Source organism: Puntigrus tetrazona, chromosome 25, assembly GCF_018831695.1.
Source record: "Puntigrus tetrazona isolate hp1 chromosome 25, ASM1883169v1, whole genome shotgun sequence".
Lineage (NCBI taxonomy): Eukaryota > Metazoa > Chordata > Actinopteri > Cypriniformes > Cyprinidae > Puntigrus > Puntigrus tetrazona.
The window spans coordinates 12,340,956-12,358,658 of record NC_056723.1 but is presented as its reverse complement, the minus strand read 5'-3'; the positions used below and the strand labels follow the sequence as shown (position 1 = coordinate 12,358,658).

Here is a 17,703-nt window from a genome sequence, read left to right as displayed (position 1 = left end):
AATTCAATTGCCTTTAAAGTAGCTGTACTTTAAACAGAGTTTGACTGTTTTTAACTACTTAACTAATGCTCTTATCTTTAATGTAGCTCATTTTGAAGTATTTTTTTGTATTTCATTCATTACTTATCTAGTATAATGGCACTAGTGTGCCTCACCTTAAAATAGGGGCTTTTTGCAGCAGCTTTCACACGGCCATACCACCCTGTTCACGCCTGATCTCGTCTGATCTCAGAAGCTAAGCAGAGTTGGGCCTAGTTAGTACTTGGATGGGAGACTGCCTAGGAATACCAGGTGCTGTAAGTTTTTGAGTTTTTTCACTACTTATCTAATACACTGGCTCTTAGTGTGGCCAAAGTTTGACCAGCTCTTTGCTTTCCCTTACTGCTTATTTAATTCAATTGCCTTTAAAGTAGCTGTACTTTAAACAGAGTTTGACTGTTTTTAACTACTTAACTAATGCTCTTATCTTTAATGTAGCTCATTTTGAAGTATTTTTTTGTATTTCATTCATTACTTATCTAGTATAATGGCACTTAGTGTGACTCACCTTAAAATAGGGGCTTTTTGCAGCAGCTTTGCTTACGGCCATACCACCCTGTTCACGCCCTGATCTCGCCTGATCTCAGAAGCTAAGCAGAGTTGGGCCTGGTTAGTACTTGGATGGGAGACTGCCTAGGAATACCAGGTGCTGTAGGTTTTGAGTTTTTTCACTACTTATCTAATACACTGGCCCTTAGTGTGGCCAAAGTTTGACCAGCTCTTTGCTTTCCCTTACTGCTTATTTAATTCAATTGCTTTTAAAGTAGCTGTACTTTAAACAGAGTTTGACTGTTTTTAACTACTTAACTAATGCTCTTATCTTTAATGTAGCTCATTTTGAAGTATTTTTTTGTATTTCATTCATTACTTATCTAGTATAATGGCACTTAGTGAGCCTCACCTTAAAAATAGGGGCTTTTGCAGCAGCTTTGCTTAAGGCCATACCACCCTCTGTTCACGCCTGATCTCGTCTGATCTCAGAAGCTAAGCAGAGTTGGGCCTAGTTAGTACTTGGATGGGAGACTGCCTAGGAATACCAGGTGGTGCTGTAGGTTTTTGAGTTTTTTCACTACTTATCTAATACACTGGCCCCTTAGTGTGGCCAAAAGTTTGACCAGCTCTTTGCTTTCCCATACTGCTTATTTAATTCAATTGCCTTTAAAGTAGCTGTACTTTAAACAGAGTTTGACTGTTTTTAACTACTTAACTAATGCTCTTATCTTTAATGTAGCTCATTTTGAAGTATTTTTTTGTATTTCATTCATTACTTATCTAGTATAATGGCACTTAGTGTGCCTCACCTTAAAATAGGGGCTTTTGCAGCAGCTTTCGCACGGCCATACCACCCTGTTCACGCCTGATCTTGTCTGATCTCAGAAGCTAAGCAGAGTTGGGCCTAGTTAGTACTTGGATGGGAGACTGCCTAGGAATACCAGGTGCTGTAGGTTTTTGAGTTTTTTCACTACTTATCTAATACACTGGCTCTTAGTGTGGCCAAAGTTTGACCAGCTCTTTGCTTTCCCTTACTGCTTATTTAATTCAATTGCCTTTAAAGTAGCTGTTCTTTAAACAGAGTTTGACTGTTTTTAACTACTTAACTAATGCTCTTATCTTTAATGTAGCTCATTTTGAAGTATTTTTTTGTATTTCATTTACTTATCTAGTATAATGGCACTTAGTGAGCCTCACCTTAAAATAGGGGCTTTTGCAGCAGCTTTCGCACGGCCATACCACCCTGTTCACGCCTGATCTCGTCTGATCTCAGAAGCTAAGCAGAGTTGGGCCTAGTTAGTACTTGGATGGGAGACTGCCTAGGAATACCAGGTGCTGTAGGTTTTTGAGTTTTTTTCACTACTTATCTAATACACTGGCTCTTAGTGTGGCCAAAGTTTGACCAGCTCTTTGCTTTCCCTTACTGCTTATTTAATTCAATTGCCTTTAAAGTAGCTGTACTTTAAACAGAGTTTGACTGTTTTTAACTACTTAACTAATGCTCTTATCTTTAATGTAGCTCATTTTGAAGTATTTTTTTGTATTTCATTCATTACTTATCTAGTATAATGGCACTTAGTGTGCCTCACCTTAAAATAGGGGGCTTTTTGCAGCAGCTTACACGGCCATACCACCCTGTTCACGCCTGATCTCGTCTGATCTCAGAAGCTAAGCAGAGTTGGGCCTGGTTAGTACTTGGATGGGAGACTGCCTAGGAATACCAGGTGCTGTAGGTTTTTGAGTTTTTTTCACTACTTATCTAATACACTGGCTCTTAGTGTGGCCAAAGTTTGACCAGCTCTTTGCTTTCCCTTACTGCTTATTTAATTCAATTGCCTTTAAAGTAGCTGTACTTTAAACAGAGTTTGACTGTTTTTAACTACTTAACTAATGCTCTTATCTTTAATGTAGCTCATTTTGAAGTATTTTTTTGTATTTCATTCATTACTTATCTAGTATAATGGCACTTAGTGTGCCTCACCTTAAAATAGGGGGCTTTTTGCAGCAGCTTTTGCTTACGGCCATACCACCCTGTTCACGCCTGATCTTGTCTGATCTCAGAAGCTAAGCAGAGTTGGGCCTGGTTAGTACTTGGATGGGAGACTGCCTAAGAATACCAGCTGCTGTAGGTTTTTGAGTTTTTCACTACTTATCTAATACACTGGCCCTTAGTGTGGCCAAAGTTTGACCAGCTCTTTGCTTTCCCTTACTGCTTATTTAATTCAATTGCCTTTAAAGTAGCTGTACTTTAAACAGAGTTTGACTGTTTTTAACTACTTAACTAATGCTCTTATCTTTAATGTAGCTCATTTTGAAGTATTTTTTTGTATTTCATTCATTACTTATCTAGTATAATGGCACTTAGTGTGCCTCACCTTAAAATAGGGCTTTTTGCAGCAGCTTTAAGCTTACGGCCATACCACCCTGTTTACGCCTGATCTTGTCTGATCTCAGAAGCTAAGCAGAGTTGGGCCTAGTTAGTACTTGGATGGGAGACTGCCTAGGAATACCAGGTGCTGTAGAGTTTTGAGTTTTTCACTACTTATCTAATACACTGGCCCTTAGTGTGGCCAAAGTTTGACCAGCTCTTTGCTTTCACTTACTGCTTATTTAATTAAATTGCCTTTAAAGTAGCTGTACTTTAAACAGAGTTTGACTGTTTTTAACTACTTAACTAATGCTCTTATCTTTAATGTAGCTCATTTTGAAGTATTTTTTTTGTATTTCATTCATTACTTATCTAGTATAATGGCACTTAGTGTGCCTCACCTTAAAATAGGGGCTTTTGCAGCAGCTTTCGCTTACGGCCATACCACCCTGTTCACGCCTGATCTCGCCTGATCTCAGAAGCTAAGCAGAGTTGGGCCTAGTTAGTACTTGGATGGGAGACTGCCTAGGAATACCAGGTGCTGTAAGTTTTGAGTTTTTCACTACTTATCTAATACACTGGCCCTTAGTGTGGCCAAAGTTTGACCAGCTCTTTGCTTTCCCTTACTGCTTATTTAATTCAATTGCCTTTAAAGTAGCTGTTCTTTAAACAGAGTTTGACTGTTTTTAACTACTTAACTAATGCTCTTATCTTTAATGTAGCTCATTTTGAAGTATTTTTTGTATTTCATTCATTACTTATCTAGTATAATGGCACTTAGTGTGCCTCACCTTAAAATAGGGGCTTTTTGCAGCAGCTTTCGCTTACGGCCATACCACCCTGTTCACGCCTGATCTCGTCTGATCTCAGAAGCTAAGCAGAGTTGGGCCTAGTTAGTACTTGGATGGGAGACTGCCTAGGAATACCAGGTGCTGTAAGTTTTTGAGTTTTTCACTACTTATCTAATACACTGGCCCTTAGTGTGGCCAAAGTTTGACCAGCTCTTTGCTTTCCCTTACTGCTTATTTAATTCAATTGCCTTTAAAGTAGCTGTTCTTTAAACAGAGTTTGACTGTTTTTAACTACTTAACTAATGCTCTTATCTTTAATGTAGCTCATTTTGAAGTATTTTTTTGTATTTCATTCATTACTTATCTAGTATAATGGCACTTAGTGTGCCTCACCTTAAAATAGGGGCTTTTTGCAGCAGCTTTGCTTACGGCCATACCACCTCTGTTCACGCCTGATCTGATCTCGCCTGATCTCAGAAGCTAAGCAGAGTTGGGCCTAGTTAGTACTTGGATGGGAGACTGCCTAGGAATACCAGGTGCTGTAAGTTTTGAGTTTTTTCACTACTTATCTAATACACTGGCCCTTAGTGTGGCCAAAGTTTGACCAGCTCTTTGCTTTCCCTTACTGCTTATTTAATTCAATTGCCTTTAAAGTAGCTGTTCTTTAAACAGAGTTTGACTGTTTTTAACTACTTAACTAATGCTCTTATCTTTAATGTAGCTCATTTTGAAGTATTTTTTGTATTTCATTCATTACTTATCTAGTATAATGGCATTTAGTGTGCCTCACCTTAAAATAGGGCTTTTTGCAGCAGCTTTCGCTTACGGCCATACCACCCTGTTCACGCCTGATCTCGTCTGATCTCAGAAGCTAAGCAGAGTTGGGCCTAGTTAGTACTTGGATGGGAGACTGCCTAGGAATACCAGGTGCTGTAAGTTTTTGAGTTTTTCACTACTTATCTAATACACTGGCCCTTAGTGTGGCCAAAGTTTGACCAGCTCTTTGCTTTCCCTTACTGCTTATTTAATTCAATTGCCTTTAAAGTAGCTGTTCTTTAAACAGAGTTTGACTGTTTTTAACTACTTAACTAATGCTCTTATCTTTAATGTAGCTCATTTTGAAGTATTTTTTTGTATTTCATTCATTACTTATCTAGTATAATGGCACTTAGTGTGCCTCACCTTAAAATAGGGGCTTTTTGCAGCAGCTTTCGCTTGCAGCCATACCACCCTGTTCATGCCTGATCTCGTCTGATCTCAGAAGCTAAGCAGAGTTGGGCCTAGTTAGTACTTGGATGGGAGACTGCCTAGGAATACCAGGTGCTGTAGGTTTTGAGTTTTTCACTACTTATCTAATACACTGGCCCTTAGTGTGGCCAAAGTTTGACCAGCTCTTTGCTTTCCCTTACTGCTTATTTAATTCAATTGCCTTTAAAGTAGCTGTTCTTTAAACAGAGTTTGACTGTTTTTAACTACTTAACTAATGCTCTTATCTTTAATGTAGCTCATTTTGAAGTATTTTTTTGTATTTCATTCATTACTTATCTAGTATAATGGCACTTAGTGTGCCTCACCTTAAAATAGGGGCTTTTTGCAGCAGCTTTCGCTTACGGCCATACCACCCTGTTCACGCCTGATCTCGTCTGATCTCAGAAGCTAAGCAGAGTTGGGCCTAGTTAGTACTTGGATGGGAGACTGCCTAGGAATACCAGGTGCTGTAAGTTTTTGAGTTTTTTCACTACTTATCTAATACACTGGCTCTTAGTGTGGCCAAAGTTTGACCAGCTCTTTGCTTTCCCTTACTGCTTATTTAATTCAATTGCCTTTAAAGTAGCTGTTCTTTTAAACAGAGTTTGACTGTTTTTAACTACTTAACTAATGCTCTTATCTTTAATGTAGCTCATTTTGAAGTATTTTTTTGTATTTCATTCATTACTTATCTAGTATAATGGCACTTAGTGTGCCTCACCTTAAAATAGGGGCTTTTGCAGCAGCTTTCGCCACGGCCATACCACCCTGTTCACGCCTGATCTCGTCTGATCTCAGAAGCTAAGCAGAGTTGGGCCTAGTTAGTACTTGGATGGGAGACTGCCTAGGAATACCAGGTGCTGTAAGTTTTGAGTTTTTCACTACTTATCTAATACACTGGCCCTTAGTGTGGCCAAAGTTTGACCAGCTCTTTGCTTTCCCTTACTGCTTATTTAATTCAATTGCCTTTAAAGTAGCTGTTCTTTAAACAGAGTTTGACTGTTTTTAACTACTTAACTAATGCTCTTATCTTTAATGTAGCTCATTTTGAAGTATTTTTTTGTATTTCATTCATTACTTATCTAGTATAATGGCACTTAGTGTGCCTCACCTTAAAATAGGGGCTTTTGCAGCAGCTTTCGCTTACGGCCATACCACCCTGTTCACGCCTGATCTCGCCTGATCTCAGAAGCTAAGCAGAGTTGGGCCTAGTTAGTACTTGGATGGGAGACTGCCTAGGAATACCAGGTGCTGTAAGTTTTTGAGTTTTTCACTACTTATCTAATACACTGGCCCTTAGTGTGGCCAAAGTTTGACCAGCTCTTTGCTTTCCCTTACTGCTTATTTAATTCAATTGCCTTTAAAGTAGCTGTTCTTTAAACAGAGTTTGACTGTTTTTAACTACTTAACTAATGCTCTTATCTTTAATGTAGCTCATTTTGAAGTATTTTTTTGTATTTCATTCATTACTTATCTAGTATAATGGCACTTAGTGTGCCTCACCTAAAAATAGGGGCTTTTGCAGCAGCTTTTGCTTACGGCCATACCACCCTGTTCACGCCTGATCTCGCCTGATCTCAGAAGCTAAGCAGAGTTGGGCCTAGTTAGTACTTGGATGGGAGACTGCCTAGGAATACCAGGTGCTGTAAGTTTTGAGTTTTTTCACTACTTATCTAATACACTGGCTCTTAGTGTGGCCAAAGTTTGACCAGCTCTTTGCTTTCCCTTACTGCTTATTTAATTCAATTGCCTTTAAAGTAGCTGTTCTTTAAACAGAGTTTGACTGTTTTTAACTACTTAACTAATGCTCTTATCTTTAATGTAGCTCATTTTGAAGTATTTTTTTGTATTTCATTCATTACTTATCTAGTATAATGGCACTTAGTGTGCCTCACCTTAAAATAGGGGCTTTTGCAGCAGCTTTCGCTTACTGCCATACCACCCTGTTCACGCCTGATCTCGTCTGATCTCAGAAGCTAAGCAGAGTTGGACCTAGTTAGTACTTGGATGGGAGACTGCCTAGGAATACCAGGTGCTGTAAATTTTGAGTTTTTTCACTACTTATCTAATACACTGGCCCTTAGTGTGGCCAAAGTTTGACCAGCTCTTTGCTTTCCCTTACTGCTTATTTAATTCAATTGCCTTTAAAGTAGCTGTTCTTTAAACAGAGTTTGACTGTTTTTAACTACTTAACTAATGCTCTTATCTTTAATGTAGCTCATTTTGAAGTATTTTTTTGTATTTCATTCATTACTTATCTAGTATAATGGCACTTAGTGTGCCTCACCTTAAAATAGGGGCTTTTGCAGCAGCTTTCGCTTACGGCCATACCACCCTGTTCACGCCTGATCTCGTCTGATCTCAGAAGCTAAGCAGAGTTGGGCCTAGTTAGTACTTGGATGGGAGACTGCCTAGGAATACCAGGTGCTGTAAGTTTTTGAGTTTTTTCACTACTTATCTAATACACTGGCCCTTAGTGTGGCCAAAGTTTGACCAGCTCTTTGCTTTCCCTTACTGCTTATTTAATTCAATTGCCTTTAAAGTAGCTGTTCTTTAAACAGAGTTTGACTGTTTTTAACTACTTAACTAATGCTCTTATCTTTAATGTAGCTCATTTTGAAGTATTTTTTTGTATTTCATTCATTACTTATCTAGTATAATGGCACTTAGTGTGCCTCACCTTAAAATAGGGGGCTTTTTGCAGCAGCTTTCGCTTACTGCCATACCACCCTGTTCACGCCTGATCTCGTCTGATCTCAGAAGCTAAGCAGAGTTGGGCCTAGTTAGTACTTGGATGGGAGACTGCCTAGGAATACCAGGTGCTGTAAGTTTTTGAGTTTTTTCACTACTTATCTAATACACTGGCCCTTAGTGTGGCCAAAGTTTGACCAGCTCTTTGCTTTCCCTTACTGCTTATTTAATTCAATTGCCTTTAAAGTAGCTGTTCTTTAAACAGAGTTTGACTGTTTTTAACTACTTAACTAATGCTCTTATCTTTAATGTAGCTCATTTTGAAGTATTTTTGTGTATTTCATTCATTACTTATCTAGTATAATGGCACTTAGTGTGCCTCACCTTAAAATAGGGGGCTTTTTGCAGCAGCTTTCGCTTACGGCCATACCACCCTGTTCACGCCTGATCTCGCCTGATCTCAGAAGCTAAGCAGAGTTGGGCCTAGTTAGTACTTGGATGGGAGACTGCCTAGGAATACCAGGTGCTGTAAGTTTTGAGTTTTTTCACTACTTATCTAATACACTGGCTCTTAGTGTGGCCAAAGTTTGACCAGCTCTTTGCTTTCCCTTACTGCTTATTTAATTCAATTGCCTTTAAAGTAGCTGTTCTTTAAACAGAGTTTGACTGTTTTTAACTACTTAACTAATGCTCTTATCTTTAATGTAGCTCATTTTGAAGTATTTTTTTGTATTTCATTCATTACTTATCTAGTATAATGGCACTTAGTGTGCCTCACCTTAAAATAGGGGCTTTTTGCAGCAGCTTTCGCTTACGGCCATACCACCCTGTTCTGCCTCATCTCGCCTGATCTCAGAAGCTAAGCAGAGTTGGGCCTAGTTAGTACTTGGATGGGAGACTGCCTAGGAATACCAGGTGCTGTAAGTTTTTGAGTTTTTCACTACTTATCTAATACACTGGCTCTTAGTGTGGCCAAAGTTTGACCAGCTCTTTGCTTTCCCTTACTGCTTATTTAATTCAATTGCCTTTAAAGTAGCTGTTCTTTAAACAGAGTTTGACTGTTTTTAACTACTTAACTAATGCTCTTATCTTTAATGTAGCTCATTTTGAAGTATTTTTTTGTATTTCATTCATTACTTATCTAGTATAATGGCACTTAGTGTGCCTCACCTTAAAATAGGGGCTTTTGCAGCAGCTTTCGCTTACGGCCATACCACCCTGTTCACGCCTGATCTCGTCTGATCTCAGAAGCTAAGCAGAGTTGGGCCTAGTTAGTACTTGGATGGGAGACTGCCTAGGAATACCAGGTGCTGTAAGTTTTGAGTTTTTCACTACTTATCTAATACACTGGCCCTTAGTGTGGCCAAAGTTTGACCAGCTCTTTGCTTTCCTTACTGCTTATTTAATTCAATTGCCTTTAAAGTAGCTGTACTTTAAACAGAGTTTGACTGTTTTTAACTACTTAACTAATGCTCTTATCTTTAATGTAGCTCATTTTGAAGTATTTTTTTGTATTTCATTCATTACTTATCTAGTATAATGGCACTTAGTGTGCCTCACCTTAAAATAGGGGCTTTTTGCAGCAGCTTTCGCTTACGGCCATACCACCCTGTTCACGCCTGATCTCGTCTGATCTCAGAAGCTAAGCAGAGTTGGGCCTAGTTAGTACTTGGATGGGAGACTGCCTAGGAATACCAGGTGCTGTAAGTTTTTGAGTTTTTTCACTACTTATCTAATACACTGGCCCTTAGTGTGGCCAAAGTTTGACCAGCTCTTTGCTTTCCCTTACTGCTTATTTAATTCAATTGCCTTTAAAGTAGCTGTTCTTTAAACAGAGTTTGACTGTTTTTAACTACTTAACTAATGCTCTTATCTTTAATGTAGCTCATTTTGAAGTATTTTTTTGTATTTCATTCATTACTTATCTAGTATAATGGCACTTAGTGTGCCTCACCTTAAAATAGGGGGCTTTTTGCAGCAGCTTTCGCTTACGGCCATACCACCCTGTTCACGCCTGATCTCGTCTGATCTCAGAAGCTAAGCAGAGTTGGGCCTAGTTAGTACTTGGATGGGAGACTGCCTAGGAATACCAGGTGCTGTAAGTTTTGAGTTTTTCACTACTTATCTAATACACTGGCCCTTAGTGTGGCCAAAGTTTGACCAGCTCTTTGCTTTCCTTACTGCTTATTTAATTCAATTGCCTTTAAAGTAGCTGTACTTTAAACAGAGTTTGACTGTTTTTAACTACTTAACTAATGCTCTTATCTTTAATGTAGCTCATTTTGAAGTATTTTTTTGTATTTCATTCATTACTTATCTAGTATAATGGCACTTAGTGTGCCTCACCTTAAAATAGGGGCTTTTGCAGCAGCTTTCGCTTACGGCCATACCACCCTGTTCACGCCTGATCTCGCCTGATCTCAGAAGCTAAGCAGAGTTGGGCCTAGTTAGTACTTGGATGGGAGACTGCCTAGGAATACCAGGTGCTGTAAGTTTTTGAGTTTTTTCACTACTTATCTAATACACTGGCCCTTAGTGTGGCCAAAGTTTGACCAGCTCTTTGCTTTCCCTTACTGCTTATTTAATTCAATTGCCTTTAAAGTAGCTGTTCTTTAAACAGAGTTTGACTGTTTTTAACTACTTAACTAATGCTCTTATCTTTAATGTAGCTCATTTTGAAGTATTTTTTTGTATTTCATTCATTACTTATCTAGTATAATGGCACTTAGTGAGCCTCACCTAAAAATAGGGGGCTTTTTGCAGCAGCTTTCGCTACGGCCATACCACCCTGTTCACGCCTGATCTCGCCTGATCTCAGAAGCTAAGCAGAGTTGGGCCTGGTTAGTACTTGGATGGGAGACTGCCTAGGAATACCAGGTGCTGTAAGTTTTTGAGTTTTTTCACTACTTATCTAATACACTGGCCCTTAGTGTGGCCAAAGTTTGACCAGCTCTTTGCTTTCCCTTACTGCTTATTTAATTCAATTGCCTTTAAAGTAGCTGTTCTTTAAACAGAGTTTGACTGTTTTTAACTACTTAACTAATGCTCTTATCTTTAATGTAGCTCATTTTGAAGTATTTTTTTTTTTGTATTTCATTCATTACTTATCTAGTATAATGGCACTTAGTGTGCCTCACCTTAAAATAGGGGGCTTTTTGCAGCAGCTTTCGCTTACGGCCATACCACCCTGTTCACGCCTGATCTCGTCTGATCTCAGAAGCTAAGCAGAGTTGGGCCTAGTTAGTACTTGGATGGGAGACTGCCTAGGAATACCAGGTGCTGTAAGTTTTGAGTTTTTTCACTACTTATCTAATACACTGGCCCTTAGTGTGGCCAAAGTTTGACCAGCTCTTTGCTTTTCCTTACTGCTTATTTAATTCAATTGCCTTTAAAGTAGCTGTTCTTTAAACAGAGTTTGACTGTTTTTAACTACTTAACTAATGCTCTTATCTTTAATGTAGCTCATTTTGAAGTATTTTTTGTATTTCATTCATTACTTATCTAGTATAATGGCACTTAGTGTGCCTCACCTTAAAATAGGGCTTTTTGCAGCAGCTTTGCTTACGGCCATACCACCCTGTTCACGCCTGATCTCGTCTGATCTCAGAAGCTAAGCAGAGTTGGGCCTAGTTAGTACTTGGATGGGAGACTGCCTAGGAATACCAGGTGCTGTAAGTTTTTGAGTTTTTTCACTACTTATCTAATACACTGGCCCTTAGTGTGGCCAAAGTTTGACCAGCTCTTTGCTTTCCTTACTGCTTATTTAATTCAATTGCCTTTAAAGTAGCTGTTCTTTAAACAGAGTTTGACTGTTTTTAACTACTTAACTAATGCTCTTATCTTTAATGTAGCTCATTTTGAAGTATTTTTTTGTATTTCATTCATTACTTATCTAGTATAATGGCACTTAGTGTGCCTCACCTTAAAATAGGGGCTTTTTGCAGCAGCTTTCGCCACGGCCATACCACCCTGTTCACGCCTGATCTCGCCTGATCTCAGAAGCTAAGCAGAGTTGGGCCTAGTTAGTGCTTGGATGGGAGACTGCCTAGGAATACCAGGTGCTGTAAGTTTTTTGAGTTTTTTCACTACTTATCTAATACACTGGCCCTTAGTGTGGCCAAAGTTTGACCAGCTCTTTGCTTTCCCTTACTGCTTATTTAATTCAATTGCCTTTAAAGTAGCTGTTCTTTAAACAGAGTTTGACTGTTTTTAACTACTTAACTAATGCTCTTATCTTTAATGTAGCTCATTTTGAAGTATTTTTTGTATTTCATTCATTACTTATCTAGTATAATGGCACTTAGTGTGCCTCACCTTAAAATAGGGGCTTTTGCAGCAGCTTTTGCTTACGGCCATACCACCCTGTTCACGCCTGATCTCGTCTGATCTCAGAAGCTAAGCAGAGTTGGGCCTAGTTAGTACTTGGATGGGAGACTGCCTAGGAATACCAGGTGCTGTAAGTTTTTGAGTTTTTTCACTACTTATCTAATACACTGGCTCTTAGTGTGGCCAAAGTTTGACCAGCTCTTTGCTTTCCTTACTGCTTATTTAATTCAATTGCCTTTAAAGTAGCTGTTCTTTAAACAGAGTTTGACTGTTTTTAACTACTTAACTAATGCTCTTATCTTTAATGTAGCTCATTTTGAAGTATTTTTTTGTATTTCATTCATTACTTATCTAGTATAATGGCACTTAGTGTGCCTCACCTTAAAATAGGGGCTTTTTGCAGCAGCTTTCGCTTACGGCCATACCACCCTGTTCACGCCTGATCTCGTCTGATCTCAGAAGCTAGCAGAGTTGGGCCTAGTTAGTACTTGGATGGGAGACTGCCTAGGAATACCAGGTGCTGTAAGTTTTTGAGTTTTTCACTACTTATCTAATACACTGGTCTCTTAGTGTGGCCAAAGTTTGACCAGCTCTTTGCTTTCCCTTACTGCTTATTTAATTCAATTGCCTTTAAAGTAGCTGTTCTTTAAACAGAGTTTGACTGTTTTTAACTACTTAACTAATGCTCTTATCTTTAATGTAGCTCATTTTGAAGTATTTTTTGTTTTGTATTTCATTCATTACTTATCTAGTATAATGGCACTTAGTGTGCCTCACCTTAAAATAGGGGCTTTTGCAGCAGCTTTCGCTTACGGCCATACCACCCTGTTCACGCCTGATCTCGCCTGATCTCAGAAGCTAAGCAGAGTTGGGCCTAGTTAGTACTTGGATGGGAGACTGCCTAGGAATACCAGGTGCTGTAAGTTTTTGAGTTTTTTCACTACTTATCTAATACACTGGCCCTTAGTGTGGCCAAAGTTTGACCAGCTCTTTGCTTTCCTTACTGCTTATTTAATTCAATTGCCTTTAAAGTAGCTGTTCTTTAAACAGAGTTTGACTGTTTTTAACTACTTAACTAATGCTCTTATCTTTAATGTAGCTCATTTTGAAGTATTTTTTTGTATTTCATTCATTACTTATCTAGTATAATGGCACTTAGTGTGCCTCACCTTAAAATAGGGGCTTTTGCAGCAGCTTTCGCCACGGCCATACCACACCCTGTTCACGCCTGATCTCGCCTGATCTCAGAAGCTAAGCAGAGTTGGGCCTAGTTAGTACTTGGATGGGAGACTGCCTAGGAATACCAGGTGCTGTAAGTTTTGAGTTTTTTCACTACTTATCTAATACACTGGCCTCTTAGTGTGGCCAAAGTTTGACCAGCTCTTTGCTTTCCCTTACTGCTTATTTAATTCAATTGCCTTTAAAGTAGCTGTTCTTTAAACAGAGTTTGACTGTTTTTAACTACTTAACTAATGCTCTTATCTTTAATGTAGCTCATTTTGAAGTATTTTTTGTATTTCATTCATTACTTATCTAGTATAATGGCACTTAGTGTGCCTCACCTTAAAATAGGGGCTTTTGCAGCAGCTTTCGCTTACGGCCATACCACCCTGTTCACGCCTGATCTCGCCTGATCTCAGAAGCTAAGCAGAGTTGGGCCTAGTTAGTACTTGGATGGGAGACTGCCTAGGAATACCAGGTGCTGTAAGTTTTGAGTTTTTTCACTACTTATCTAATACACTGGCCCTTAGTGTGGCCAAAGTTTGACCAGCTCTTTGCTTTCCTTACTGCTTATTTAATTCAATTGCCTTTAAAGTAGCTGTTCTTTAAACAGAGTTTGACTGTTTTTAACTACTTAACTAATGCTCTTATCTTTAATGTAGCTCATTTTGAAGTATTTTTTTGTATTTCATTCATTACTTATCTAGTATAATGGCACTTAGTGTGCCTCACCTTAAAATAGGGGCTTTTGCAGCAGCTTTCACACGGCCATACCACCCTGTTCACGCCTGATCTCGCCTGATCTCAGAAGCTAAGCAGAGTTGGGCCTAGTTAGTACTTGGATGGGAGACTGCCTAGGAATACCAGGTGCTGTAAGTTTTTGAGTTTTTTCACTACTTATCTAATACACTGGCCCTTAGTGTGGCCAAAGTTTGACCAGCTCTTTGCTTTCCTTACTGCTTATTTAATTCAATTGCCTTTAAAGTAGCTGTTCTTTAAACAGAGTTTGACTGTTTTTAACTACTTAACTAATGCTCTTATCTTTAATGTAGCTCATTTTGAAGTATTTTTTGTATTTCATTCATTACTTATCTAGTATAATGGCACTTAGTGTGCCTCTCACCTTAAAATAGGGGCTTTTTGCAGCAGCTTTCGCTTACGGCCATACCACCTCTGTTCACGCCTGATCTCGTCTGATCTCAGAAGCTAAGCAGAGTTGGGCCTAGTTAGTACTTGGATGGGAGACTGCCTAGGAATACCAGGTGCTGTAAGTTTTTGAGTTTTTCACTACTTATCTAATACACTGGCCCTTAGTGTGGCCAAAGTTTGACCAGCTCTTTGCTTTCCCCTTACTGCTTATTTAATTCAATTGCCTTTAAAGTAGCTGTTCTTTAAACAGAGTTTGACTGTTTTTAACTACTTAACTAATGCTCTTATCTTTAATGTAGCTCATTTTGAAGTATTTTTTTGTATTTCATTCATTACTTATCTAGTATAATGGCACTTAGTGTGCCTCACCTTAAAATAGGGGCTTTTGCAGCAGCTTTCGCTTACGGCCATACCACCCTGTTCACGCCTGATCTCGCCTGATCTCAGAAGCTAAGCAGAGTTGGGCCTAGTTAGTACTTGGATGGGAGACTGCCTAGGAATACCAGGTGCTGTAAGTTTTGAGTTTTTTCACTACTACTATCTAATACACTGGCCCTTAGTGTGGCCAAAGTTTGACCAGCTCTTTGCTTTCCTTACTGCTTATTTAATTCAATTGCCTTTAAAGTAGCTGTTCTTTAAACAGAGTTTGACTGTTTTTAACTACTTAACTAATGCTCTTATCTTTAATGTAGCTCATTTTGAAGTATTTTTTTGTATTTCATTCATTACTTATCTAGTATAATGGCACTTAGTGTGCCTCACCTTAAAATAGGGGCTTTTTGCAGCAGCTTTCGCTTACGGCCATACCACCCTGTTCACGCCTGATCTCGCCTGATCTCAGAAGCTAAGCAGAGTTGGGCCTAGTTAGTACTTGGATGGGAGACTGCCTAGAAATACCAGGTGCTGTAAGTTTTGAGTTTTTCACTACTTATCTAATACACTGGCCCTTAGTGTGGCCAAAGTTTGACCAGCTCTTTGCTTTCCCTTACTGCTTATTTAATTCAATTGCCTTTAAAGTAGCTGTTCTTTAAACAGAGTTTGACTGTTTTTAACTACTTAACTAATGCTCTTATCTTTAATGTAGCTCATTTTGAAGTATTTTTTTGTATTTCATTCATTACTTATCTAGTATAATGGCACTTAGTGTGCCTCACCTTAAAATAGGGGCTTTTTGCAGCAGCTTTCGCTTACGGCCATACCACCCTGTTCACGCCTGATCTCGTCTGATCTCAGAAGCTAAGCAGAGTTGGGCCTAGTTAGTACTTGGATGGGAGACTGCCTAGGAATACCAGGTGCTGTAAGTTTTTGAGTTTTTTCACTACTTATCTAATACACTGGCCCTTAGTGTGGCCAAAGTTTGACCAGCTCTTTGCTTTCCCTTACTGCTTATTTAATTCAATTGCCTTTAAAGTAGCTGTTCTTTAAACAGAGTTTGACTGTTTTTAACTACTTAACTAATGCTCTTATCTTTAATGTAGCTCATTTTGAAGTATTTTTTGTATTTCATTCATTACTTATCTAGTATAATGGCACTTAGTGTGCCTCACCTTAAAATAGGGGCTTTTGCAGCAGCTTTCGCTTACGGCCATACCACCCTGTTCACGCCTGATCTCGTCTGATCTCAGAAGCTAAGCAGAGTTGGGCCTAGTTAGTACTTGGATGGGAGACTGCCTAGGAATACCAGGTGCTGTAAGTTTTGAGTTTTTTCACTACTTATCTAATACACTGGCTCTTAGTGTGGCCAAAGTTTGACCAGCTCTTTGCTTTCCCTTACTGCTTATTTAATTCAATTGCCTTTAAAGTAGCTGTTCTTTAAACAGAGTTTGACTGTTTTTAACTACTTAACTAATGCTCTTATCTTTAATGTAGCTCATTTTGAAGTATTTTTTGTATTTCATTCATTACTTATCTAGTATAATGGCACTTAGTGTGCCTCACCTTAAAATAGGGGCTTTTGCAGCAGCTTTCGCTTACGGCCATACCACCCTGTTCACGCCTGATCTCGTCTGATCTCAGAAGCTAAGCAGAGTTGGGCCTAGTTAGTACTTGGATGGGAGACTGCCTAGGAATACCAGGTGCTGTAAGTTTTTGAGTTTTTTCACTACTTATCTAATACACTGGCTCTTAGTGTGGCCAAAGTTTGACCAGCTCTTTGCTTTCCCTTACTGCTTATTTAATTCAATTGCCTTTAAAGTAGCTGTTCTTTAAACAGAGTTTGACTGTTTTTAACTACTTAACTAATGCTCTTATCTTTAATGTAGCTCATTTTGAAGTATTTTTTTGTATTTCATTCATTACTTATCTAGTATAATGGCACTTAGTGTGCCTCACCTTAAAATAGGGGCTTTTGCAGCAGCTTTTGCTTACGGCCATACCACCCTGTTCACGCCTGATCTCGTCTGATCTCAGAAGCTAAGCAGAGTTGGGCCTAGTTAGTACTTGGATGGGAGACTGCCTAGGAATACCAGGTGCTGTAAGTTTTGAGTTTTTCACTACTTATCTAATACACTGGCCCTTAGTGTGGCCAAAGTTTGACCAGCTCTTTGCTTTCCCTTACTGCTTATTTAATTCAATTGCCTTTAAAGTAGCTGTACTTTAAACAGAGTTTGACTGTTTTTAACTACTTAACTAATGCTCTTATCTTTAATGTAGCTCATTTTGAAGTATTTTTTTTTGTTTTTCATTCATTACTTATCTAGTATAATGGCAATTTAGTGTGCCTCACCTTAAAATAGGGCTTTTGCAGCAGCTTTAGCTTACGGCCATACCACCCTGTTCACGCCTGATCTTGTCTGATCTCAGAAGCTAAGCAGAGTTGGGCCTGGTTAGTACTTGGATGGGAGACTGCCTAAGAATACCAGCTGCTGTAGGTTTTTGAGTTTTTTCACTACTTATCTAATACACTGGCCCTTAGTGTGGCCAAAGTTTGACCAGCTCTTTGCTTTCCCTTACTGCTTATTTAATTCAGTTGCCTTTAAAGTAGCTGTACTTTAAACAGAGTTTGACTGTTTTTAACTACTTAACTAATGCTCTTATCTTTAATGTAGCTCATTTTGAAGTATTTTTTTGTATTTCATTCATTACTTATCTAGTATAATGGCACTTAGTGTGCCTCACCTTAAAATAGGGGGCCTTTTGCAGCAGCTTTCGCTTACGGCCATACCACCCTGTTTACGCCTGATCTTGTCTGATCTCAGAAGCTAAGCAGAGTTGGGCCTGGTTAGTACTTGGATGGGAGACTGCCTAGGAATACCAGGTGCTGCAGATTTTTGAGTTTTTTCACTACTTATCTAATACACTGGCCCTTAGTGTGGCCAAAGTTTGACCAGCTCTTTGCTTTCACTTACTGCTTATTTAAATAAATTGCCTTTAAAGTAG

General features: G+C 38.9%; 14 non-coding genes and 31 pseudogenes across 14 annotated transcripts; all 45 read left to right on the top strand.

The window, feature by feature from the left end:
• The first annotated feature begins 184 nt into the window (after positions 1–184).
• Positions 185–303, top strand: LOC122331427 (annotated as a pseudogene).
• A 274-nt stretch (positions 304–577) lies between these two features.
• LOC122331424 lies at positions 578–697 on the top strand (annotated as a pseudogene).
• Positions 698–970: 273 nt separating this feature from the next.
• On the top strand, positions 971–1,094 carry LOC122331365 (annotated as a pseudogene).
• A 274-nt stretch (positions 1,095–1,368) lies between these two features.
• LOC122331356 lies at positions 1,369–1,487 on the top strand (annotated as a pseudogene).
• Positions 1,488–1,756: 269 nt separating this feature from the next.
• LOC122331338 lies at positions 1,757–1,875 on the top strand (annotated as a pseudogene).
• A 273-nt stretch (positions 1,876–2,148) lies between these two features.
• LOC122331421 lies at positions 2,149–2,267 on the top strand (annotated as a pseudogene).
• A 277-nt stretch (positions 2,268–2,544) lies between these two features.
• Positions 2,545–2,663, top strand: LOC122331346 (annotated as a pseudogene).
• A 274-nt stretch (positions 2,664–2,937) lies between these two features.
• On the top strand, positions 2,938–3,056 carry LOC122331350 (annotated as a pseudogene).
• Positions 3,057–3,330: 274 nt separating this feature from the next.
• Positions 3,331–3,449, top strand: LOC122331417 (annotated as a pseudogene).
• A 272-nt stretch (positions 3,450–3,721) lies between these two features.
• LOC122331396 lies at positions 3,722–3,840 on the top strand. The gene has a single exon (XR_006248179.1). It is a non-coding gene; the product is annotated as a 5S ribosomal RNA (ribosomal RNA).
• Positions 3,841–4,113: 273 nt separating this feature from the next.
• Positions 4,114–4,238, top strand: LOC122331361 (annotated as a pseudogene).
• A 272-nt stretch (positions 4,239–4,510) lies between these two features.
• Positions 4,511–4,629, top strand: LOC122331395. The gene has a single exon (XR_006248178.1). It is a non-coding gene; the product is annotated as a 5S ribosomal RNA (ribosomal RNA).
• Positions 4,630–4,903: 274 nt separating this feature from the next.
• Positions 4,904–5,022, top strand: LOC122331425 (annotated as a pseudogene).
• A 273-nt stretch (positions 5,023–5,295) lies between these two features.
• LOC122331394 lies at positions 5,296–5,414 on the top strand. Its single transcript, XR_006248177.1, has one exon. It is a non-coding gene; the product is annotated as a 5S ribosomal RNA (ribosomal RNA).
• Positions 5,415–5,688: 274 nt separating this feature from the next.
• Positions 5,689–5,807, top strand: LOC122331355 (annotated as a pseudogene).
• Positions 5,808–6,079: 272 nt separating this feature from the next.
• LOC122331416 lies at positions 6,080–6,198 on the top strand (annotated as a pseudogene).
• Positions 6,199–6,471: 273 nt separating this feature from the next.
• LOC122331415 lies at positions 6,472–6,590 on the top strand (annotated as a pseudogene).
• Positions 6,591–6,863: 273 nt separating this feature from the next.
• LOC122331342 lies at positions 6,864–6,982 on the top strand (annotated as a pseudogene).
• Positions 6,983–7,255: 273 nt separating this feature from the next.
• Positions 7,256–7,374, top strand: LOC122331393. Its single transcript, XR_006248176.1, has one exon. It is a non-coding gene; the product is annotated as a 5S ribosomal RNA (ribosomal RNA).
• A 276-nt stretch (positions 7,375–7,650) lies between these two features.
• On the top strand, positions 7,651–7,769 carry LOC122331406 (annotated as a pseudogene).
• Positions 7,770–8,045: 276 nt separating this feature from the next.
• Positions 8,046–8,164, top strand: LOC122331412 (annotated as a pseudogene).
• Positions 8,165–8,438: 274 nt separating this feature from the next.
• On the top strand, positions 8,439–8,556 carry LOC122331368 (annotated as a pseudogene).
• A 273-nt stretch (positions 8,557–8,829) lies between these two features.
• On the top strand, positions 8,830–8,948 carry LOC122331392. The gene has a single exon (XR_006248175.1). It is a non-coding gene; the product is annotated as a 5S ribosomal RNA (ribosomal RNA).
• A 272-nt stretch (positions 8,949–9,220) lies between these two features.
• On the top strand, positions 9,221–9,339 carry LOC122331390. Its single transcript, XR_006248174.1, has one exon. It is a non-coding gene; the product is annotated as a 5S ribosomal RNA (ribosomal RNA).
• Positions 9,340–9,615: 276 nt separating this feature from the next.
• LOC122331389 lies at positions 9,616–9,734 on the top strand. The gene has a single exon (XR_006248173.1). It is a non-coding gene; the product is annotated as a 5S ribosomal RNA (ribosomal RNA).
• A 271-nt stretch (positions 9,735–10,005) lies between these two features.
• On the top strand, positions 10,006–10,124 carry LOC122331411 (annotated as a pseudogene).
• A 275-nt stretch (positions 10,125–10,399) lies between these two features.
• LOC122331340 lies at positions 10,400–10,518 on the top strand (annotated as a pseudogene).
• Positions 10,519–10,798: 280 nt separating this feature from the next.
• Positions 10,799–10,917, top strand: LOC122331388. The gene has a single exon (XR_006248172.1). It is a non-coding gene; the product is annotated as a 5S ribosomal RNA (ribosomal RNA).
• A 271-nt stretch (positions 10,918–11,188) lies between these two features.
• Positions 11,189–11,307, top strand: LOC122331387. Its single transcript, XR_006248171.1, has one exon. It is a non-coding gene; the product is annotated as a 5S ribosomal RNA (ribosomal RNA).
• A 273-nt stretch (positions 11,308–11,580) lies between these two features.
• LOC122331369 lies at positions 11,581–11,699 on the top strand (annotated as a pseudogene).
• A 274-nt stretch (positions 11,700–11,973) lies between these two features.
• On the top strand, positions 11,974–12,092 carry LOC122331386. Its single transcript, XR_006248170.1, has one exon. It is a non-coding gene; the product is annotated as a 5S ribosomal RNA (ribosomal RNA).
• A 274-nt stretch (positions 12,093–12,366) lies between these two features.
• LOC122331347 lies at positions 12,367–12,484 on the top strand (annotated as a pseudogene).
• Positions 12,485–12,762: 278 nt separating this feature from the next.
• On the top strand, positions 12,763–12,881 carry LOC122331410 (annotated as a pseudogene).
• A 272-nt stretch (positions 12,882–13,153) lies between these two features.
• LOC122331371 lies at positions 13,154–13,274 on the top strand (annotated as a pseudogene).
• Positions 13,275–13,547: 273 nt separating this feature from the next.
• Positions 13,548–13,666, top strand: LOC122331408 (annotated as a pseudogene).
• Positions 13,667–13,936: 270 nt separating this feature from the next.
• On the top strand, positions 13,937–14,055 carry LOC122331353 (annotated as a pseudogene).
• Positions 14,056–14,330: 275 nt separating this feature from the next.
• Positions 14,331–14,450, top strand: LOC122331405 (annotated as a pseudogene).
• Positions 14,451–14,724: 274 nt separating this feature from the next.
• Positions 14,725–14,843, top strand: LOC122331407 (annotated as a pseudogene).
• Positions 14,844–15,118: 275 nt separating this feature from the next.
• Positions 15,119–15,237, top strand: LOC122331334 (annotated as a pseudogene).
• Positions 15,238–15,510: 273 nt separating this feature from the next.
• Positions 15,511–15,629, top strand: LOC122331384. Its single transcript, XR_006248168.1, has one exon. It is a non-coding gene; the product is annotated as a 5S ribosomal RNA (ribosomal RNA).
• A 273-nt stretch (positions 15,630–15,902) lies between these two features.
• LOC122331383 lies at positions 15,903–16,021 on the top strand. The gene has a single exon (XR_006248167.1). It is a non-coding gene; the product is annotated as a 5S ribosomal RNA (ribosomal RNA).
• A 272-nt stretch (positions 16,022–16,293) lies between these two features.
• LOC122331382 lies at positions 16,294–16,412 on the top strand. The gene has a single exon (XR_006248166.1). It is a non-coding gene; the product is annotated as a 5S ribosomal RNA (ribosomal RNA).
• A 274-nt stretch (positions 16,413–16,686) lies between these two features.
• LOC122331381 lies at positions 16,687–16,805 on the top strand. The gene has a single exon (XR_006248165.1). It is a non-coding gene; the product is annotated as a 5S ribosomal RNA (ribosomal RNA).
• A 274-nt stretch (positions 16,806–17,079) lies between these two features.
• On the top strand, positions 17,080–17,198 carry LOC122331345 (annotated as a pseudogene).
• Positions 17,199–17,474: 276 nt separating this feature from the next.
• LOC122331337 lies at positions 17,475–17,593 on the top strand (annotated as a pseudogene).
• The last annotated feature ends 110 nt before the right edge of the window (positions 17,594–17,703 follow it).